This window comes from Leucopleurus acutus, assembly GCF_964270905.1.
Source record: "Leucopleurus acutus genome assembly, chromosome: 14".
Lineage (NCBI taxonomy): Eukaryota > Metazoa > Chordata > Mammalia > Artiodactyla > Delphinidae > Leucopleurus > Leucopleurus acutus.
Genome location: NC_139156.1, coordinates 58443401 through 58468509, shown reverse-complemented (window position 1 = coordinate 58468509; position 25109 = coordinate 58443401). Strand labels below are relative to the sequence as shown.

General features: G+C 35.0%; 1 protein-coding gene and 1 pseudogene across 5 annotated transcripts in view; one reads left to right on the top strand and one right to left on the bottom strand.

Moving 5' to 3' along the window:
- ADK (adenosine kinase) overlaps positions 1-25109 on the top strand; it is a 487490-nt gene that overhangs the window by 183175 nt on the left and 279206 nt on the right. The window lies entirely within an intron of this gene.
- LOC309971316 (proteolipid protein 2-like) lies at positions 1879-23024 on the bottom strand (annotated as a pseudogene). Its single transcript has one exon. The product of its transcript is annotated as a proteolipid protein 2-like (transcript).

Below are 25109 nucleotides of genomic sequence, written 5' to 3'. Positions count from 1 at the left end.
TCTTCAGGGTCCCTTCTTCTCTTGCTGCTTCTTCAAATATTTTTTCTTCTGTGCATACACTTCGTGTCTCTGTGTATGTTCCTATTAATTCTTATAAAGACACCAGTTAGATTGGATTAGGGCCTAACATAAATGCCTCATTTTAACTTAATGACTCCTTTAAAGCCCCAATCTCCAAATATAGTTGCATTCTGAAATCCTGGAGGTTAGGGCTTCAACATATGAGTTTTGGGAGAACACAGTCCATGACAAGTACTCATTTGTTTATATTTTTAAATTTTTGGTAGTATACCATTTTGATTCCCATCTTATTTACTTTTTTGTATGTGTTTTAGTTATTTTCTTGGTTAATTTGGGGATTACAATTAACATTCTAAACTTATAACAACCTAGTTTGAATAGTACCAACTGAGTTTCAGTGGCATAAACACTGCCCCTTTATATCTCCATCCTCCCCCTTTATATTCTTGTTGTTCCTGATTATATCTTTATACATTGTGTGCTCATTAACACAGATTCATAATTATTGTATAATTCATTTTACCTTTTAAATCCTCTAGGAATAAAAGAGGAGTTGCAGACCAAAAGTGTGGTAATACTGGCTTTTTTTTTTTTTGCCTTAGAATTCTTCATTAATTTTCTTCTTCAGGCACTACTTGGCCATTTTAAAGGCATATCAAGTTTCTTTTTAACGTCTTTATTGGAGTATAATTGCTTTACAATGGTGTGTTAGTTTCTGCTTTATAACAAAGTGAATCAGCTATACATACACATATGTCCCCATATCTCTTCCCTCTTGTGTCTCCCTCCCTCCCACCCTCCCTATCCCACCCCTCTAGGTGGTCACAAAGCACCGAGCTGATCTCCCTGTGCTATGCAGCTGCTTCCCACTAGCTAGCTATTTTACGTTTGGTAGTGTATATATGTCCATGCCACTCTCTCACTTTGTCACAGCCTACCCTTCCCCCCTCCCCATATCCTCAAGTCCATTCTCCAGTAGGTCTGTGTCTTTATTCCCATTTTGCCCCTAGGTTCTTCATGACCTTTTTTATTTTTAGATTCCATATATATGTGTTAGCATACAGTATTTGTTTTTCTCTTTCTGACTTACTTCACTCTGTTCAGCCACTATGGAGAACAGTGTGGAGGTTCCTTAAAAAACTAAAAATAGAACTACCATACGACCCAGCAATCCCACTACTGGGCATATACCCTGAGAAAACCATAATTCGAAAAGAGTCATGTACCAAAATGTTCATTGCAGCTCTGTTTACAATAGCCAGGACATGGAAGCAACCTAAGTGTCCATCAACAGATGAATGGGTAAAGAAGATGTGGCATATATATACAATACTGGCTTTTATATTTTCCTATGTAGTTACCTTCATCACTGTTCTTTATTTTTTGTTATGTTTTTAGGTTACTGTCTAGTGTCCTTTCATTTCAGTCTGTAGGACTCCTTTTAGCATTTCTTGTAGGGCAGGTCTACTATTAACAACCTCCTTAAGCTTTTGTGTTTATCTGGGAATGTCTTAATTTTTCCTTTATTCTTATTTATTTATGTGTTGGCTGTGCTGCGCAGCTTGTGGGATCTCAGGTCCCCAACCAGGGATTGAACCTGGGCCAGAGCAGTGAAAGCCTGGAATGCTAACCACTAGGCCACCAGGGAACTCCTTATCCTTTACTCTTAAAGGATAGTTTTGCCAGATGTAGAATTCTTGGTTGATGGTTCTTTTATTACTTGAAATATGTCATAGCATTGCCTTCTGGCTTCTGTGGTTTCTGATGAGAAATCAGCTTGCTTGCTTGCTTATTTATTCATTTATTTGTTTGTTTATTTGTTTATGGCTGCATTGGGTCTTTGTTGCTGCACACGGGCTTTCTCTAGTTGCAGCAAGCGGGGGCTTCTCACTGCGGTGGCTTCTCATTGCGGAGCACAGGCTCTAGGCACATGGGCTTTAGTAATTGTGGCACGTGGGCTTCAGTAGTTGTGGCACACAGGCTTAGTTGCTCCGTGGCACGTGGGATCTTCCTGGACCAGGGCTCGAACCCATGTCCCCTGCATTGGCTGGCGAATTCTTAACCACTGCACCACAAGGGAAGCCTGAGAAATATTCTTAATATTATCGAGGACCCCTTACTCTTGACAAATTGTTTCTCTCAGCTTTTAAGATTCTTTCTCTTTCTTTTGATAATTTAGTCAAGTCTTGGTGTGAATTTCTTTGGGTTTATTCTCCTTGGAGTTCATTGAGCTTCTTGGATGTGTAGGTTCATATATTTCATCTATTTGGGAATTTTTTGGCCATATGTCTTCAAATATTTTTTTCTGCTCCTTTCTCTCTTCTGCAATTCCTCCAGTACATATGTTGGTATACTTGGTAGGGCTTTGTTTGTTTATTTTTGTTTTAATGCTTCTTTGGAAAGAGTTTGGAGCTGCATACCCCATCAAGTTGCTCCATAATTATCATTATTTATGTATTTTTTGGTCTGTTAGATTTGTTCCTGTGTTGGGATTCTAAAAAGTTGGTCACTCTGTTTTAAGGCCAGTGACCTATTGTTTTCTATTCTTATGCTGGGCTATTGGTTTTCATAAACCTTACCTACTTAACTTATTTGTATTACCTCTTTGCAATCTTTATTTTATACTGTTGTATACACTCTCAACCTTTAGAGCCTCATAACAGCCTGTGAGATAGGAAAAAAGATGTGATCTCATTTTAATGAAAAGGATTCTGATTAAATAAGATAGATAAAAATGCCATGGTTGGTAACTAAGCAGATCAGAATTAGAACCCAGGTCTTCTAACTGGAAACCTCTGATTGCTCTCCTTACTGGAGATTTCTCTCTCTTCCTTAGTGGATTTCAGTTTTGACTTGTCCATATATGTTAGATTTGAGTAGCCTTTCACATACTCTCTCCACTTTTTACAGTCTGCTTCAATTTGGGAAGAATTGGAGGTTGTCAGAGAGAATCAAGTAGCCATCATTTTTAATACAGTTCAAGTTAAACCAACTCTTTCCTTCATGCTTCTGAGGGACAGCAGTTTTTTTGGTGTTTGGATATCTTTTTGCTCCATTGCAGTATACGCTTTTTTCTGACTCGTATTTTTCAGAAGCCTCATGACCAGCTACCTGTGGTATTCCTATATTGTTTTAAGTTATATAAGTTCACTATTAAGTTTCCTGCAAATTGATTTACTGATCTTTCTAATGTTCTATACCTGTTAAAAATTAGTCATTTTTGCATACGTTCTGGGCAGCTAATCAAATATTTTAAGTGCCTTCTCAGTCTTTGTTACCTGAAGTATAAGTAGATCATCGTTGGAATCAATTATTTCTTCTTCCTCTCATCCCCCAAAGTGTTGAGGCTATATGGATTTTTATTCAATAATAAAAAGTAATCATTTTCTTATTACTTTAGTAACTGCCATTTTTTTGTAAATAAAGTATATTTTTCTCATTTAAAGCAAAGATCTTAGGGATAAAATAGAATTCATTCTTTGCTATAATTGAAATCATTTATTAAAAACTACTAAATGTGTATATGTTCCTTGCCAAATAGCCCTCTCTCCTCCATTTTTCTTCAGGAAGTAAAATATGTTCCTAATTACAGATTTTCTTCCTTAATCATTTATATAAATCCATCAGTAATAGATTTGATTCTTTTCTTCACATAAGTATTAAACGTTTCTCTTGGTCACTTGAATTCTTATATCCTTACTTCTAATTCCTCACTGGTTCTCTCATTATTGACTTTTCAATCTTTCTTTTTGTCACCTCTCTCACAGTTAGATAAGCCTCTATGTTTAACTTCTAGTGAAATTTTAAGCAAGCTTTTGTTTTGTTTTTAATGGAATTTTGAGAAAACTGTCTTGTGCCAGTATTTTTATGTTTTATACAGGATAGCTGCTGGGGTGTGTGGAGGGGGGAGAGGCGCTTTAATTGTTTTTTTCCTACAAACATCATGTAATGAATCCGTTTTCAGAATTGTGTTTTAAAGTTTTCCCAAACTCTTTGTATATTGAATACCTAAAAACATTTTTTATAAAGTTTATACAATTATATTTGAATGAATAGAAACATGTTCAATGCAGAATTGTAAAGATATTTTAAGAACCATGTAACATTTCCAATTAAGTCATAGTATTTAGAAATTAAAATTGAGAGCCTCATGTTTTCTTTTGTAGACCTTTTTTTTTTAAAAAAAGTAGTTAATCTATGTGGCTTTCCTGAATGAATAAATATTATTCTGATTATCTCTTTTTATGACCTATTTCACCTGAAAAAACTATATAGAGATTAAAAGGCATTTTAGTAGATATATCTCGGAATCTGGGAACAGTGCAGACTGCTTAGATCTAAAGAGAAGAAACGACATTGGAGTGATCAAAGAGAATTCTCCCTTCTAATGCCTTACACCTGGAGCAGTTGCAGAACTGTCAATAGCACAACTACATTTATAAATATCAGAGCAGGATGTGGCAGACGGTGGGTGATACAACACAGAGTCTTGTCAAACCTTTATGTCACTAAAAAGGAGGTTCCTTTTAGTGCCAATTTTAAGATTAATGAATAATTTTAAGTAACTTAGGTCTTACAAAGTAAAATTGACTATTAAAATTGTGAATTTCTCCTTGCAATTGAAAATTTTAAGTATGAATTAACACCTCCCTTCTTTGGTAATCTTTTTCTTTGTTGAATAAGACTGTGAGAGATTTTAGTAGCTAAACTAAGGTGAAGAAAGTAGTGTTTTGTTTTCCTGAAGGATATTTTTAATGTGTTTGTGACATCCTTCTATGTTAAATCAGATTCTTTAATGTAAAGCAAAACCTATATTTTCTCTCTTCCTTTCTATCTCCCCCTCTTTTCTCTTTCCGTCGTCTTTTCTTTCTGCTTTTTGTCCTTTAAGCCTTATTTTATGTCTTGTGTTAAGGGATTCTTTTGCCACTGTTAGTAAAACATGCTTTTAGTTTTGTCTCAGTAGTTAAGGTGTGCTCTGAGGTTGTTTAGTATAAATTTACACCTACACATCATAAACTATCCACTTTATGAAAGAAAGCATACCTTTTACACTTATGAACCTTAATGTGGTACATTGTCTTGCAGTATGACATTAAACATGGGTACAGTTTGAGATTGTATCTCTCCTGCCTAAGAGCAAAGCAACAAGTGCTTCAGTAAGGAAAACCACAAGTTGCAGGATCTTCTTTCATTCAGGGGATAAAATTCTTGCCTTGATTCCATTCCTTTTCATTCTATTTTGTAATTAGGTTTCAGGAACTTTTAAAAATAAGTGTCTTGTTAATTAATATATTTATTTGAACTGAAAAATAAAGTCAGATCTTTTCTGGGAGGGAAAAATGTCTCATTTGTTTGGTTGGTTGGGCAATGAATATGGTGTTTGCCATTTAAATTAAATAGTGGTACTGTCAACTGCCATGTTTTTAAAGACAAGCTTTTCTAGAGTATTTCTGTTTTCTTTGGTACTTTTGGCAACAAGATACTTGAGAGAAAGTAAAAAACAAAATAGTCTAAATTTTAGCTTAGCACAGTGTAGTGGCTTAGGGAATGTGCTGTGCAATAAGCAAAGCTGGGCAAGTACAAACTTGGGCAAGTCACCTAACCTTTTTTTAAAATATAATATGTTTTATTTATTTATTAGTTATATTTTATTTATTTTATTTATTTATTTGTTTTTTAAAATTTATTTTTGGCTACGTTGGGTCTACGTTGCTAAGCTCAGGCTTTCTCTAGTTGCGACGAGCCAGGGCTACTCTTCGTTGTGGTGTGCTTCTCATTGCAGTGGCTTCTCCTGTTGCAGAGCACAGGCTCTAGGCACGCGGGCTTCAGTAGTTGCAGCATGCGGGCTCAGTAGTTGCAGCACGTGGGCCCTAGAGTGTGCGGGCTTCGGTAGTTGTGGTGCATGTGCTCAGTAGTTGTGGCACACAGCCTCAGTAGTTGTGGCGCACGGGTTAGTTGCTCTGTGACATGTGGGATCTTCCCGGACCAGGGGTCAAACCCCTGTCCCCTGAATTGGCAGGCGGATTCTTAACCACTGCACTACCAGGGAAGTCCCAAATCACCTAACCTTTTCAAGTTTCAGTTTCCTCTTCTGTAAAATGGGAATAATGATAGTATTTTTATAGGCTAACATTCTTAAAAGGGAAAATGGGACTCTCAGATATGCAATGAACACGTCAACAATTTTATTTAACTCTAATTAGTGTACAGGTAAGATGTTGCAATTTATTTAAAGGGGAATTCAAAGACTGGAGGTATGTGTGGTCCATGAAATCAATCTACAAATATTACAAAACTGACTTTAGTGGGGTGGTAGATTTCATTTGTGTCTCTACAGGGCAGATTTTATTTTCTGATTTTTTTTTATAGGCAATAATTATTGCTATAAGTAATATAGAAATTACAAACTCATGAAATAGCTCAAAGGTATATGCTTCATGATAGGGAAGAATAATTCTAATCCTTGTATTTTCACAGATTTTATTAAGAATAGTTGTTGAGTTGGTAACATAATTGTTTTCCCTTTTTAGCCTATTGCTATAATTTATTATTTTAATATTTTTCCTTTTATTAGTTTTGTATTCATTAAAATATAAGCATCATGAGGGCAGGCACTTTGTTTTGTTCCCTGCTGTGTGTCCTCAACATCTCCAATAATCTCTGTGACTTGGAAGACTTTCAGTGAACATATTTTGAGTGATGGAAGTGATTAATAGATACAACCCTATATGAGAAAGTTGTATTTTTCTTCACTGCTCGATTCTCTGGTTTGTATTAATTTTATTTAGTTTTTTGACAGGGCAAAAGCGTAATTTCTGTACAAGCATAGGTATTTATTTTAATCTAATTATTGAATTTTTTCTTTTAATGTCATGCATTGGTATATTTTGACAGCGATATAAACAAAGTTTTATAATAAAGAGTATTAACATTGGAGGCAAAGATCTGGATTCTAGACCTGGTTCTTCTCTGAGTGGCCGTCAACTCTTTGAGCAGTAGTTTCTTCACAAGTAAAATGAGATGATAAAACACTATAACCTTGTAGTTTATTAAGAGAATTAAATGTGATAATACACATAAATTACCTAGGAAGATTCATGGCACATAGTTAATGATCAAAAAAGCTTAGCTGTGCTGTTAAACTATTATTTTAGTTGGGTTTGATTTTTGGTGTGTTATTTCATGGAGTTGTAAACGTTTATGTTTATTCTGTAAAAGCAGTCATTTCAATAGTGTCCTAAAAATCTGTGCTTACATATACAGTTAGTTATATAACTGTCTCTGATTTGAAGGACTCACACGTGTAATGTAATACAGTGGTGATTTGTCACATAAATAATAGATATGATAAAGTAAAATGTGGGACCCTAATGAATACCCTTTTATAAGTTGGTATTCAAGATGTTTACATTCTTTTTAATACATGCTCTCATAAGATATTCACCATACTGAATAAAATAACATTGTGATTGTTACTTGGAACAATGAACAATTTAGCTAACTTCTGAAGCTTAAATCAAAGGTTTGAATTTTGCTTAACAATACATTTTGAGCTATATAAATAAGGAATTTTAAAGCATTTGATAATCATTTAAGGTTCCCCATTAAGCCCTGAATTTAGTTGATAATATCCAAGACAAAGCATATAAGAAAATAATGGGTTTTTTTTTAATTTTAAGTTGAGTATTATTGCAAAATGTTCTTGATTCCACTGGAAGAAATTCAAATTATGTAAAAGAAAATGTTTCAGACAGTTTTTATTGTAGCAGTACTTTATGAATAGGCTCTTGAATATAGCAGCTTATTGATAAAAATTTTGAATTTGTAAATGAATCAGGCATCTGTCTTAAATCTTATGAAATTGCTCTTCATTCTTCATAGATATAGTCTGCATATTGTGGTTCACTATCAACTTCTGGAATCTATAATAATGAATTGTCAAGTTGAGAATCTGTGATATTACTTTCCAGGTTCTACTAATTTGCCTGCTAGTCATCTTTAACTGTAAGAAAGTGAGCCAAAAGCTGGCTTCCTAGGTACTATCCTGTTACTCTATCCTGTACATTGCTGCTTATAGGTGACCAAATACTGAGAACCCCCATTCCCCACTTCTTGTCTTTTGTTTTCCCCCTCAGAGGCATTGTTGCCATCCATTAAGAGCCAGTAACTTACTATTTTCTAAGTTTATTTCTGTACCAGTCAATATTCTTATTCCATCTTTGGCATTTTCAGGAGCATGTATTCACATTGATTTATAAAGTTATTTAAGTATATACCTGTATAATATTTGTATTATTAGGAAATGAAAGGCCTGATCTTCTGTTAATGAAATTTGAAATAAGTGCAAGGTAAATAGGATGAGGTATATTTTCTCTTTTTGAAATTAAACTATGTGTATGTTTGGCCCTAAAGATAGATATGTATGCATGTATGCACAGAGTTTGTGAGGTAAAATGAATTGACCTAAGGAACCTTATCTCATTCTACTGTCCTACCTGGATCCCTCCCATGTAAAGCGTTTAGAATCCAGTATGCAGTGATACAATGCTTGGCCTCATTTTCATAGACCTTACTTGGTAGTAATTGTGGTCCATCCCATCATGACAGCTATAATTTCCTTCTTTCACAAAGTCTCTACATGAAAATTAACGGCTATGCAGTGAGCTTTTCAAATAAGGGAGAAGAAGATTGGATGGATGGGTGGAAGTTAGCTGACCATTGAGAAGCTCTGTTCTTGGTAGGTGTAGCAGGTTGATTGCATGTGGTGTCTAGTTAAATTGAAGAACTTTGCCGTTTACTGTTTGTGTATTTAGAAGTGATTTAACAACATGTAAGACAAAACTGAAAATTTTGAGGATTTAAAAATTTGAGATCTGGCAGAATAAGAAACTTAGAGAGGTTTGATTTTTTTTCCCCCTAATAATCTGCTTATTATTTATTTATTCCTCCACAGAGCCCCCTTCCCCCCCCCCCCCCCCCCACACACACACACACGGACACTGAGGAGGTTGTTTGGAATGGGTTACAACCTGGGACCTGGAGTCTTGAAATCTGAGGCACCCTCTTCCGTCATTTTGTGGCTTAGGTGGGGGTATTGTCCAGGCAGAACTGGTGTCTCCGTTTGGATACTGCAGAAGGAAGGGGAACCTAGGCACACCCATAAAGGTGGCCATACCCAGAGGAGTTGATTGGCAGGCTGGAACACAAATTTTCTCGATAAAGGCACTTTTACCTCAGTTGTGGGCTGGGAGGAATTATTTCGATGGCGGTGTTATTTGCAGGATGCTGAGAGAAATGAAGGGAGTTCACCTACATTGGCCATCTGCAGGGTCAGTAGGGGCTGCTGTATGTCTTTGCTGCCGCAAGGGGAAGGTAATGTAGGCATCATAGCCAAAGAGTAATGTAGGGATTAGGCCCAGTACCCCTGCAACGATTTTGGAGTGGTTTCCTCTCTCACCAAGCACAACAATGGAGGTGATCAGGTAGAGGATGACCACTACTAGGATTCAGAAGAAATCACTCCAAGGCCAGTTGATGATCTGTATCTTGGTGTGCAGGTCACACATGTAGATGACAAAGAGAGCAGCAAAGATCATCTCTGTCACCGACAAGGAGGAGTATGCTGATGTTGAGGCACCGAAGCAGATCAGAATCACCAGGCACGATATAATTTCAGCAAACAGGAGAATTCCCTGTCGGGGGCGTGAGAAGTTGGAGCAGGCGGCCCAGCAGCCGGGGCCGAGAGGCGCTCGGAATCCACCATGGCGTGGACCGGAGTCCTGAGAGGCGCAGAGGATCTGCTTGCTTGTGGGTTTGAGGACGGTGCACACCCAGACATCTTGCCCGCTGTCTGACCGGGAAGGGGGTCCTTGGGCGAAGGGAGAGGTTTGATTTTATGAAAGCAATACCAGTTATAGTCCTTTATGAAGATAGCATACAATTTATGCAAATATAATAATTAAATAATATGTTTCATTAGATAGATCAGATTACTTTCAGTTATGTTCAGAATAGTAATTATTCATATTTATGGACCACTAGGGATTTGTGCTTTATGTAACAGTTGTCACCTTCTCTCTCTCTTTTTTTTAAACTAAATTTATTTTTGGCTGCGTTGGGTCTTTGTTGCTTTGCACAGGCTTTCTCTAGTTGTGGCGCGCAGGTTTCTCATTGCGGTGGCTTTTCGTTGCGGAGCATGGGCTCTAGGCGCACGGGCTTCAGTAGTTGTGGCACACGGGCTTAGTTGCTCCACAGCATGTGGGATCTTCCCTGATCAGCGTTCGAACCTGTGTGCTCTGCATTAGCAGGCGGATGCTTAACCACTGCGCCACCAGGGAATTCCCGTCACCTTCTCTTGTATTAAAAATTGAATGAAATGTTCATCAGGTAGACTAATACAACTCACATAGGAAAGTAATATTTGAACCATGTGATTTATCTAAAAATACTGGGGAACTAAAAAGTAATATCTCTGTGAAGCATTCATATAAATGTGTCATTTGTCTGAAATAGTGAAGGTCTAAGTATATAGAGCAGTACTTTAAATTATTTAGAGTAGGTCATTTTCCCTTCCCCAAACTTATAGATTTAATCCTACCCTGAGGAAAATTATACTAAATGTGAAAGATTGTAGTCAGTAATAACGTAGTCAGTGTTGCATTTTTTTTAAAGCAGGGACTATCAATTCTTAACCATCTTCTTTAGGCCCCTGTGGGATGAAGGTTAATTTTATAGCAGCAGAGACTACAAGTAATGTACATTGCTGGGGACATGTACAAAGCTGACTTGATAGGGCTTGTACTTTTAGAGTGACTGTATAGTAGGTGGAAGTAGCAAGCTCAGCCTTTGGGCTCTTCTGTGTGTAATCAAACCTTTCATGTAGGAAGTTGTGGCAGGTTGATACTTCCCCCTTATACCCCCTTATTTGTAGGGTTTCTTAACATTTTTTAAATGGTTTTAATTGTTAAACTTAGAACACATTTTAGAAAATTGAAATGTAAAGAAAGAAAAATGACAGTAACCTCTTTTTTATTTTCCAGTTGTATGTGAGTCAGTGTGTGTTTACATAGTTCTACAATTAGAGAACTTGGAGGAGAAAACAGTTTCCTTTGTTTTTTTTAAGTAAATTCAGTTTGTGTCATGTAGTTTTACAGAGCCACCAAACCACAATCTTAGGGAAAATAATGTAAAAAGATTATTCCAAATGAAGGAAAATGGGCAAAGAACAGTATATTTCTTGAATGTGGTGCTTAGTTCTGGGAACCATATATTTAGAATACATGACAAACTTCTCGTTGTAGATGACGTTGGGCAGTTTTCCTATAGCTTCCTGTGCCTCCGTTTGCTCATTTGTACACTGTAAAATGCACACTGTACACTTGGGGTTGTGAGGGTGAAATGTAAAATAAAAAATGGAAGAGTATGTACTACTAGGTAAGGTGCTAGCACATGAAATCGTTATCACAGATGTTATTAAACTTCAGTATCATCATCATCATTAAAGATTATGTGATTTAGTTTCTCAGTGTTTTCACAACATATTTATATGAATAGGTGGTACACATTGATATATTGCACTGTTGAGAGCCATTTTCAAAATAGTCCTTTAGTTATACATTTATTAAATTGCTGCTCTGCTTACTGTGACTTCTCAGAAGTATAGTGTTATGGGTGGGATGTTACATAGAAATGTAGGGATTGAAGTAAGTGTTGTCATTTCATAAAAGTTAAATCTCCCAGTACTCTCTCTCATCCTTTTGGTTAATGATAAAAGTTTGTTGGGAATTCCCTGGTGGTCCAGTCGTTAGGACTTGGTGCTTTCACTGCTGAGGTCCTGGGTTCAATGCCTGGTTGGGGAACTAAGATCCCACAAAGCCGTGTGATGCAGCCAAAAAAAAAAAAGTTTGTCTTCCACAGAACTAAATGCATCTTTTAATTTAATTCTCTAATGTTACTCTATTTGTATTTACCAAAATGCAATATGCATGTTTTGGTTTTTAAAGTATCTCTCTCAAGTTCTTTGACATTCTTTCATTTAAAAGGTAGAGCCTAATTTCCCTGTTGTTGAATATGCCCAGACTTAGTAACTTGCTTCTAACAAATAAAATGTGTTAGAGTTGTGTGTGGCATTGATGATGTGCATTGATGTGTGGCATTGATGATGGGCTGTTTCTGAGGCTAGGTATTGTTGCTTCCACATTGTTTTCTTTTGGATGCCCATAATAAGAAAGTCAACTGCTGTGTCATGAGGACGCTCAGTCATCCTACAGAGAGGCCCTCATGACAACGAACTAAAGTTTTTTACCACCAACGAGCACCAACATGCTAGCCATGTGCAGGAGCCAGCCCCAATCACCATAACCTAATGAGATACCCTGAGACACAACTCCTTTGCTAAAACACTCCCAAATTCCTGACCCATAAAAAAAGCTATATAAAGTTATGTTTCTTATTTTAACTCACTGTGTTTGGCAACAACAAATAACTAAGAGGCACAAAGTCCAAAATTTTAAAAGGTCAAGAGTATGTAGGGAAAAGTAGATTTTCCTCCTGTGCCCATACTCTGCTCACCCAGTTCACATAGTTAGATGTGATTCCTGTAACAAGTTTCTTGTGTTCTTCCAGAAATATTTTATTTCTTTACAGCTATGTGCATATCTATTAATGTGTATTTTCTGCATATGTTGTACTGTATACACAGTTTTGTATTTTCATTTTTTTTCTTCATATTATATCTTGGAGATTGTTCCATACCAGTATGAAATAGATATGGCTGATTCTTTTTAATGGCTATAATGGTCCATTCTATGATAGTATTATAATTTTTTTTAATAAATAAATTTATTTATTTATTTTTGGCTGCATTGGGTCTTCGTTGCTGTGTGTGGGTTTTCTCTAGTTGTGGTGAGCAAGGGCTACCCTTTGTTGCGGTGCGCAGGCTTCACATTGTGGTGGCTTCTCTTGTTGTGGAGCATGGGCTCTAGGTGCGTGGGCTTCAGTAGTTGTGGCATGCGGGCTCAGTAGTTGTGGCTCACAGGCTCTAGAGCGCAGGCTCAGTAGTTGTGGCACACGGGCTTAGTTGCTCCACGGCATGTGGGATTTTCCCGGACCAGAGCTTGAATCCATGCCGCCTGCATTGGCAGGCGGATTCTTAACCACTTTACCACCAGGGAAGTCCCAGTATTATAATTCGTTTAATGAATCTCTTACTGTTTAACATTTAGATGGTTTACAAAGATACTTTAGAAGTACCTTAATATGCATGTTATTTTCCAGCTGTATATCTTTTTTTTTTCCTATGTGGGAGTCACATAGAAGGTTACATCTGAATAGGTTTTTTTGTTTTTGTTTTTTAATATTTATTTATTTGGCTGCTCCAGGTCTTAGTTGTGGCATGCAGGATCTTTAGTTGCAGCATGCAAACTCTTAGTTGCAGCATGTGGGATCTAGTTCCCTGACCAGGGATTGAACCTGGGCCCCCTGCATTAGGAGCATGGAGTCTTAGCCACTGGACCACCAGGGAAGTCCCTTCCATCTGTGTATGTTTTTAATTTAGTCCTAGAAATAAGAATTGCTGGCTGAAAGAGCATAAGCATGGTAAATTTTTATACAAATTGTCAAATTTGTCCACATAAACATTTTACCAATTTTTATTTCTATCAGAACTGAATGCATATATTTGTTTTAATACATCCTTACCAATTCAGAATATAATCAGGGTCTTCTTTATCAATATGCTGTGTAAAAAGTAAGATCTCATTGAAAGTTTACATTTACATTTCTCTGGATGACATGAATTACTTGGATGGAGTGAACTATTTTCTGAGAGAAATAAATTACCAAAATTCATTCTAAAAAGAGAAAAATCTGTGTGGTGTAATGCTCATATAAGAAATAGAGCAGATTATCAAAGAGCCTCCTCTCCACAGGAGTAAAAATCCTAGGTGACTTCACTTGGCAAATACACCAGACTTGTGAACATCAGATTATTCTAAGATAATTAAACCATTGAGCAGCATAGGAGGAAAAAAACCCTTCTAGATTCTTTTCTTTCAAGCTGGTCTCCCATTGATACTATAACCCAACAAGGATAGCAGAAAGAAAAATAAGCAAGCATAAAACTAAAAGTATAGATTAATACTATTTTTGACTGTTGTGAAAAAAAGCCCAAATACAATATTTGGAAATAAATTTAGTACCACATTAATAATTGTCAGTGACCAAGTTGAAAAGTTAATTCTGGGAATGCAAGGATGGTTCAGTGTTACAAAATCTGTAATTTGTTCTCATAGCAATAAAACAAAAGAGAAATAGGATCTTCTATGGAGATGCTAAAACAACTTCCATTAAAGAAAATAGATATATGTTTTCTTAATAGAATCTGTCTCTCTCAACTCCAATGCCAGTATCATATTTTATAGATAAAATAGGGAAATAAAATTAACACTACCTTTGTTGAGTCTGTTGTGGAAAACCCCAATAGAATGAAGTGAATACTGTTGTAAACAAAGAATTAATAAACTAGGTGGATTTAAAATTTAGGTGCTTAAATTAATAGATGGGATAAACAAACTATAAACCTCATTTAAAGTAGCAAACAAAAAGATAAATACCTTTTGGACAGACATTGTTTTTATTCTGGTTTTCTGCAATCTCTCCCCCACCACCCGCCTTTCATATTTCCTGTTTTTATTTAAGCATACTTTTTCTTTTCTCTTATTTTTATTTCTATTTGTTTTCTGTCTCTATCCTTCCATTGCCATGTGACTTTATATATTCATTGCTTTGAGCTGTAAGAATAATTTAATACCAGAAACATTACAGATAGCTATATTACAATGCATACAGAAAATATAGTTAATATAATTTACTATTGTAGCTTACATCAAAAAGTACAAAAATAAGCTAATTCTTGGGCTAATTTTTGTTTTTTTACAGATGCAGGGAAATGCCTGAATTTCAATCTTATACACCACAGTGTGTTTTGAAAGTTTCGTATCATGCTTCTAGTTTTGAAAACCATTCTTTATTTTTATTTCTCAGAAATATGATACTCTAAAATAAATATATTGATAAATGATTATTTAAGTCATTCTACTTCAATTGAAGTAGGAAAGCCAGAATAATTTAATATCCCAGAAGAATAACAAAATAAAAATCAGTGGTAATTCTGTGTAACATTAGCCTATATTTCTATTTCTTTAACTTTGAAATCGTTTGTTGCCTTTAGCTGGATCATATTTCTTGAGTTTTACTTTAATAGTAATTTTGCTAATGTAAAAAGTTACTATATAATGTCATTAGTAATGTCATGCTCTATCAAGCTGATGCTCTCTTAAAAATTGTTGATCATAACAATATGAAATGAGGGAGGTATATGTAGTTATGAAAGACCTTAACATTACTGTGTATCTTTTTATTTAAGTGCAAAGTATACTCATATTGTTTCTATCACCAGTATTTTTTTTTTTAATGGTATAAGCACAAAGAGCTATATTATGATGGTGAGACTATGAAAAGGTAAATTTATGGTTAGCTTCCAAATCTGCTCTAGTGTTTATTACCATCTGGTCTCTTTGGAGACTATTATAACTATTCATGGGAGTGTTTTCAACACAAAAAAAGGATGGTTTGTGTATTGGCAGAAAGCAAAAAATACCAGTGGTTAAAACCATATGTAGTTTTCTTAGAATTAGGCAAGGGAAATGAACTGAAGAACTAATTGAGAATCATTAGTAGTTATGTGGTTTATCTCAATTTTGTCAGAATTCATTCATAAAGGACAAAATATTGTACAAGAAAAACTGAAGGTAGTGGAAATACAACAATAACTCCATTTGGCGTATTATTTTATTTTCGTTCTAATCAGTGAAATGTTAAGATGGTCTCAAATCTTGATGTAAACCTCAGAAATAAAATGAGGAATATATGTCAAATTTGAGGACTTTTTAAAAATAAAAACAGAAAGATATTCATGTTAAAATAATTATAGAGATGAACACTAGAAAAATGCCTTTATTAAAGGTATTTGTCTTGAATATAATGCAAACATATTATTTTAAATAATTTTATGTGTGTCCTGGACTTATATTACTCTTAAGGAGTAGAAGTAGTTTGCAGTGTTTTAAGCTTAAGTTGATTTAATAGTAAAAGGATAAAAAGAAATATCTTTTCACTTTTCCATTCTAAGAGTTGGAGAGAGGTCTATAAAAAAAATGAGATGACAAGTCAAAAAATTGAATTCATCTATTTTTATTCAGCAGTTTTAAACAAAAAATGCCTGGTGGGCTGGGAATATACAGGAAATTTAAATTTGTGATCAAGAATAAGAAATGCATTTGTGGTTTAAAAAAGAAATACCAGCATGTCACATTAAAGTTATGGTGTCTACAGTATTGTACAGTTAGCAGGAAAATGTATTACATCAGGGGCTATGTTGCACTTTAGAGAGCTAGTATGGGGATGCGGATGAAGAGAATAACTCCGTAGAAGGCACGACCATTAATAATCCAGTCAGAGAGGAAGAATTTTGCTGTCTCCCATGTAACATAAAACAGATGTTACATTCTATTAAAAACCTTCTTAACTAGAATGAATGTTTAGATCACTGGTCAATAGGAGAAACATGAACAATGGTAATTTAATGATTTTGAAAATTTATTGTTTGTCAGTTAATATTGGTGGTAGGGAGGGTGAAGGGAAGCTTGCTAAATGTTATTGTATTTTGGATATCTTAATTTAGAAAGCTGAAAGGCAAGAGTGAACTATATTTTTAATTTATTTTACAAATTTTAGCTATTTTCTTTCTCAGAAATTGTTGTAAAAACCAAGAAATTTAGAAACTGAGTTCTGATTTAATAAATCTGAATAGGTGATTTAAATATATCTAAAAGTGTTTAATTTATTAACTTTAAATGAAAGCTGGAAACATTGTTAAGTAGTTGGCAGTTGAAAGAAGACATATGGAGAAAAGGCCACTGGGGATGTTTCCACAAAGTCCTAGGTATCATTTCCTTTTCTTTTTTAAAAGATTTACCTTTTTTCCCCCAGTATTGTTTTGCATAAAAAAATTTTTAGGTGTAATGTACATAAAATAAAATTGACCTTTTTAATGTACAGTTGTATAAGTTCTGACGTAAGCACACAGTCATGTAGCTACTACCAGGAGCAAGATATGTTTTAGTTCCAGCACCCTAAAACTTCCCCTGTGCTCTTTTGTAGTCAGCCTTTCCCCCACCGCAGCTCCTAGCGATCACTGCTCTGTTTTTGTTGGCAGAGACAGACTTCCTTGCTTGGTGTGCCAAGACTGTAAGGCTCTGACTGCTCTCTTTCCTAGGACATTTCTCAGTATTACTTATATAGCTGGTGGACTTAAAACATGAGGTAACTGTCTCTCCCCATTCAAAGAGCAGACTTAGTTGCTGTTTGCTATAAAATTGGTAGATTCCCTAAGCTTTATGTTCCTCACCTGCCAGTGCAAACCCAGTGAGTGCATGCATAGCATCTATCTGAACCATCCTGTTACCTGCATAGGACTTGGGGCAAGGGGAACTGGTGCAAATATGCCCATGTTCATGTGCCTTGACTTGAGTAAAATATAATCTTTTGCCTTTCATCCAGGGGTCTCGTGTCTTCTGCCCTTGTCTGTGAATCAGCATCAGACCTTTTTGTTGTTGTTGTTAGCTTTTAAAACAAGGTAGAATCAAATTCCATATCATAGTTTTCTGTTTCTACAGTTTTGCCTTTTCCAGTGTTTCATATTGATGAATCTAGCTCCTGGCCAAAAACCTGTGTGTGATTTTTCAGGCCAATCATAGGGATCTACAAAGGTTTTACTTGGTGGGGTTTATGTGGGAAAGCTGCCTTCCCCACACCAGACTTGGTGTAAAGCCAATGAATTGCTGTCTCTGAAGGGAGTTGCAGTCAAGGACTCATCCCACCTGGCCAGCTATGCTCTTACACATGTCAGTATTCCTAGCCCAAGCACCTTAATTTGGAGGCCCCTTTATCTGGGGCTTTTGTTGAGGCCTGGCTTAGATGCTTCTGTCAAGACTTTTTTATTAGGGAAGTGACAAAGAACTTTGGAGACACCTTTCTGTACTGTGACTTAGAACTCAATACTATTCTGCACCTAGCTCTCTCCCTTCCATCTTACCCCAGATTCAGGGTCTTAAAACTTCAGAACCCTTTTTTAGGGGCTCCCTTGGCAGTGAAACAACTCCCGCATCTGTGCAGATTCACCTGATCCTTGACCAGTGTACTGGTCCTTGGGGGAAAGTGGACACTTTCTCCGATTTACCGTCTTTCTTGTAGTATCACAGTAAGTGATGAAAGACTTAATTATTACTTTCACTTTGGCTTGTCTTTTTTGTTTGTTTGTTTTGTCATGAGGCTTGTGGGATCTTAGTTCCCCGACCAGGGATTGAACCTCACCCTGAGCAGTGAAAGCACAGAGTGAAAGCACAGTGAAAGCACAACTGGACCACCAGGGAATTCCCTGGCTTATTGTCTTAATCGACTACTCTGAAACCTGGCAGCTCGCCTCTCTCCAACTCACTTGAGTTCCTGACACACATAAATAGAATCATATAGTGCATAGCTTTTGAATCTTGTTTCGTTTAGTTGGCATAAGTGCATCAGAGATTGTCATCCCTTTTGTTGAGTATCCGTAATTTGTTTCTTTTATGGCTGAGTAGTGTTCCGTCATGTTGATGTACTGCAACTTGTATATCCATCCCCAATGGAGGAATATTTAGATTGTTTCCAGTTTTGGTGATTACTAGTAACTCTGCTATAAACATTTCTGTATAAGTTTCTTTATACAGACATACATTTTCATTCCACTAGAAGTAAGATTGCTGGATCACATGCTTCATAAGGAACTGCCTAAGTGGCTGTATCATTTTACATTCCCACCAGCAGTGTATGAACAGTTTTATTGGCTTCACATTTTTGCCAGCACTTGGTATTGTTAGCTTTTGTTATTTATTCACTGTAACAGGGGTAAAGTAGTATCTCATTGTTTTAATTTACACTTCCTAATGATGTTGAATATATTTTTATGTTTTTTTTACTATCTGTGTATCTTCTTCAGAGCAGCGTTCAGATCATTTTAAAAATCGTGTTGTTCATTTTATTATTGAGTTTTGAGATTTGTTTATATTTTCTGAATATGTCTCTTGTCAGATATATGATTTGCAAGTATTTTCTCCCATTATATTCTTGTCTGTTAATTTTCTTAACAGTAACTTTCAATGAGCTGAAGTTTTTACGAATGTATCAGTCTGTTTTTTACAGATAATGCTTTTATGTGATACTCTTTGCCTAATGGAGGGTCAGAAAGATATTCTTCTATATTTTCTCCTAGAAATTTTATAGTTTTAGTTTTTACATTTAGGTCTGTGTTCCATTTTGCGTTAATTTTTGTGTTTGTAGGATGAGATAGGAAGTGTTCTTTTTTTAATACCCACTTTGGCATATGGGTATCCACTTGTTCCAGCCAGTACCCTTTCCTGAAGTCTTTTTAAATCACTTTAATTGCCTTTTGTACCTTTTTCAAAAATCAATTATATGGTTGTTTTTCTGTACTATGTGTTCTGTTCCATTGATCTATATGTCTATCCTGTCTCCAATATGCTGCCCTGATTACTGCAGCTTTCTAATAACCCTTGATATGTTTGTTTTCTGTGGTCTCTATAATCATGTTACATTGAATCTAGAAGTTGAAATTATTACATTTCAGAGGTTGAAAATTTCTTACATTTGTAGTCATAAGCGTCTATAAATTTTCACTATTGAATTTTGATTTAATGTACATATTAGAAATTGTTTCAATATGCAAAGTGCTGTTAACTTACAGTTGAAGAGTTTTGTAATAGTGACTTTATTTAATAGTAATAAGTAGAAAAATTAAATAGATAAAGGAAAACTTATACATCTTATTGTCACTGCTTTTTTGTCACTACTTTTTTTAAATGTTTTTATTTTTAATGAGACTTATTTTGTTTTTGTGGGTGGTTTAATTTTTATAGGTTTTCCCAGCAGGAGAACCTAGAACAAGGATTTTAAAACAAATAGCCAATTTGGAAGATGTAGGTAACTTTGGCAAGGGTGGCAGGAGGCGATTCAGGGAACACAAAGCAGCTAATAAAAAGTCATTAATCGAACTACCACGATAAGTTACTGGGGCTTTATCCTGTGGGGAAATTTTGAGAAAAATCAGTGTTGAAATCGATTTCAGAATTAACTCACTGGAAATGCAAGTATATTTCCTGTTATTGGCTGTGGAGTGCAATTTGGAAGGCTGTGCACCTGCCTAGTGCCCAGGTGGGCACAGCAACTTTCACCAGTTCAGGAGAAAATGCCTCTGGCACAGAGAGGAAGCTTCTAGCTTTTGGAAGCCTGGAGCCAGGGGAAATTGTTAGGTCCAAAGGATATGGGAAGGGCACTGACAGCATCTGATGCGTGCCCTATGACTTTTAAGTCCCTTTTCTGGGTTATCATAATAAATAGCTTTTATCAAATGATCCCTATAATGATATTTTCTAAATAAATTAGATTATATTTTCTGTACTTATGTGTCTGTCTCCACTTTTTATTCATAAAGCTTCATTAACTTTTTGTATATTTATCCTTGTCATACTATGTAAAAGAGCTAATTAACTACACACTTGGAAATATTGTATATTCCCTTTTCAGGTAATGTTAAAATGTTAAATGATAAAAGAGGATACATAAGATGGTAAATAAGCATATAAAACGTTTTCAATACCTTTAGCCATCAGAAGAGTGCAAATTTAGAAAATGTGATAATTAGCTAAAATTTTTAAATGATAACAGTAACAAGTGCTGATGAGAATGCAGAATGACTGGATCTCTCATACATTGCTGGTGGGAATGTAAAATGGCACAGCCACTCTGGAAACAGCTTGGCATTTCTTATAAAATTGAACATACATTTTCATGACTCATCAGTCAGATTCCTGACCATTTGTCATAGAGAAATGAAAACTTACATTCACGCAAAAACTTGCTACACATATAGTCATAGCACTTTATTTGTTATTGCCCCGAAGTGGAAACAATACGAATAACCTTCAGCAAGTGAATGGATAAACAAACTGTGATACACCTGTACAGTGGAGTACTACTCAGCTTTAAAAAGGAATAAAATATTGCTACAGACAACTTGCATGGATTTCAAGGGGGTTACACTGAGGGAAAAAAGCCAATCGCACATATTTACATTCTGTATGATTCCAATTGTATAATGTTCTTGAAATGAAAAAAAATTAGTCTTATAAAACATTACAGTGGTTGTCAGAGGTTAAGGATGAAGGTGAAAGGTAGATAGTGTGAATGTAAAGGAGTTGCACAAGGGACTTTCTTGGTGGTGATGGAAGAGTTCTATATCTTAATTGTGGTAGTGGTTGCACAAACGCATACAGCGTATAAGATCTCATAAACTGTACACATACAGAAATGAGAGTGCATGTAAAAACTAGTGAAATCTGAATGGGGTCTTCAGTTTAGTATTGTACCAATGTCAAGTTCTTGGATTTGAAAATGGACTATGGTTATGTAATATGTTATCTTTAGGGGAAGCTGGGAGAAGGTAATGTGGGAGCCTTCTATATTATTTTTGCAACTTCTTGTGAATCTAACATTAGTATTTGGTCATTCAGTATGTTCTATTTATTGACACTCTTTTCATCTTATATTTAAGCTGATTATTTCTTCATGACAGAATAATCTCATGATATGTACTTAAAATTTGCTTTAAAGTTAGGGATTAAAAGACTATGAAACTAATTGTATGAAAATTAATTTTGTAAACTATTTGTCCCTTGGGTGTTACTTTTTTAACCTTTTCACAGAATTTCAAAATTGCAAATATAATTAGAATAGTTTTATTTTTTAAATGAACTCCTTTATAGACTATATTAGACAACACTCATGATGTCTTCAGAATTCTAGGCTATAAATCGAAACTTTTGGTGGTGACCCATCTCATTGATATAAACATGTAATTTTCTCTTCCTGTAACATTCTTTTCCTTCATTTGACCAGTTTGTGCCCATTTCATATGTCTCAGCTTAAATGTGACTTTCTTGTGGAGGTCTTACTTCTGACACTCCTCTTTCCCCCAAAATCTGTCTTTGGTGCTACTCAGGTATGCTCCTATACCAAGTTGGATTCATTTTACAGATGTACAAAGTGACCAGATAATGGGCAAGTTAATCAGCCTACTGAGACGGTGGCATTTGGCATAAAATATCAGAATACACCCTAAATCTTAAATGTGTGAATCAATTATTTAAAACAGGAGACCAGCCAACCTATTCTAGTGATGCTTAACAGAGATGTATTTGTAACTGGTAGAAGAAGAATCACTCCCTGGGTACAAGATCAATTGCTGTTTGTCTTATTCACCTGAAGATAAATTGCTTTCTCAGATTTTGCAGACTTCCTTTTCCTAAAAAAATGATTTATTAAAGTGGAGGTTCCTTTATTATATCACTTACTCTTCGCTTTATAATACTTTTATATTGAAGGAAGCCCAGAGGTCAACAGTAAGTAGTCTTGTCTTTTCTGCTTTTTATTTCACTGTTATTTTTAAACCAGTTGATGAAATTCCCTTCCATTTTGAAGAGCCATTTTTCACCTACACATGAGGAAATTTAAACTATTACAGCTGATATTAACATTCTGTTACTATAAATTGTCTTTGGTTTGTTAAAAAATATATATATATATAAATTTATATTTATTAAGTGTAATTTTAGGATTCAGATCTATTGACCAGAAAAAGTAGGGTTTTTTTTTGGTATGAGGGAAAGAAACGGTATAAAATACTGGTTAATAATCTAAGGAAATGTTTTCAATGTTTCATTATGTATCTGAATTTTGCATTGTTTGTATTATATGAGAAAAACTTGGTTGTTTCCCTATATTCCCATATATTTTTTTGACAGTTTGAGAAGTATGACAGTTTTCATTTCTTCACCTAGTAATTTTTCAATCTTAAAATATATTTTTAAAATATTTATTCATCTAAATATTTGTTTATTTAAATAAATATATATTTATATATATATATATATAGCTAGCTGCACCAGGTCTTAGTTGTGGGACATGGAATCTTTGTTGCAGCATGCGGAATCTTTAGTTGAGTCATGTGGAATATAGTTCCCTGATCAGGGATCTAACACAGGCCCCCTGCATTGGGAGCACAGAGTCTTAGCCACTGGACCACCAGGGAAGTCCCTTAAAATATTTTTTAAACCAGGTTTTAGAAGATGTATTCTGGTTCCTAGTTTGGGAACTCTGAAAGTTACTATTCAAAACTGTAAGCAAATACATCTTTTATGAAAATGAGGGCATATGTCCCATTTGCTTTGGTAAAGTGAATAGAAATATGGACTGTTCTGGAAAATCTAGGATATATAGTTTCAATGTATATATATAATCTAGGTACATGGATTAACATCGGGGAATCAAAATAGAGTCAAGAAATAAACTCAAATAGAAATGGAAATTCAGGAAGAATATATATATAAAACTGGCAACCAGTGGAGGAAAACTAAGGAATTGCTATTTGTGGGAGAATTTTTTGCCACTCAATGTGCTTTCTTAATGTTTTAATCATTTTTATAACATGCTGTGTATTACCAATTTTAAATAAGTACATAATTTTGAAAAATTAAAATGAGTGGCAAATTTTTATAGGAGCAGTTTATTTAATCAATATTTAATTGTCCATTTGCAAAATATAATTATACCAGGATTAGTATGATCTGTAGAATATTGGACGCTGTCTTTCAAATACTTTTTTAAAAAATTGTCAACCTTCTTCCATAAAAAATATCTTAGTAATTAACTCTATTCATTAGACATTCACCATTATCCTTTATGTCAGAAATTTAGAATGAGAGAAATTTTATGACGACCTGATTGATGAACATTTGTCCTCATTTTCTTGTGCTATAGCCTTTGAGACATCCAGAGTTACAATTTTCTACTTACAGTTTTTTCCCTTCTCTTTGGTAGTATACTGGCACAAGTATATTCAAAGTAATAATGTCTGTCTTACTTTCTTTTCAAAGTAATGTCAAAAATCATTTTAATTTTTACTATGCTTTTGCCAGAATTTCTTATACTTGCCATAATGTATTTTACACATTGAAATAATTTTTGAATTTATTGCTTTTGCTTCTTGCTGTCTCTGGTTTTGTTTGTTTGTTCATTTGTTTTGCTGTCTATTTATGCCCTTTTCAGAGTTTTATATGTGTTTGGACTTACTTATTGCAAAATCCACCATGTGTTAGCTCTCCTAATAGTTCCCCATGTCATGCAGTTGCTTGCATAATACAAGTAACTATTCTTGGAGTTTTGTATGTTTATTTATTTGGCTGTCATTTTATTGAAAATTGTTTGACAGTTGTTTATTTATGAACGTCCTTAGTACAGAAATATGCAGTACAAGACCAGTGTGCTCAGGTTTGTGCTTAATTGTTGCTATATGTGTATTTTCAAATTTTTGAAGACTTAAAGAACAGTAAAACATGTACTTAGCATAAATGTTACTGCTCCTTGGTACCTTTAAACTGTCCTTTAACTTTTTAAACCTTTGTTCTCATTCTACTTTAAAAAATAGTTTTGTTGCAATATAATCCACATACCATACATTTCGTCATTTAAAGGGTACAATTCCATTGTTTTTAGTATATTCATATGTATGTGTAGCTACCACCAGTGTCAATTTTAGTACATGTTCATCACCTCAAAAAGAAACCCCATACTCTTTAGTTATCACTCCCTGGTCCTCCCCCATCCCTATTCCACATGAATTTTGGAATCAGCTTGTTCATTTCTACAAAAAATACAGCTTGGACTCTAATTAGGATCAATATAGGTATTAATGACCGTATTAACAGTGTGAAGTCTTCTGATTCATAACATGGGATGTTTTTCCATTTATTTAGATCTTTAAATTCTTTCAACAGTGTTTTGAATTTTCAGAGTATAAGTTTTGCACGTTAAAGGAAATATTCGGTATTTCCAAATATTTTTTATTTTTGATGTTATTG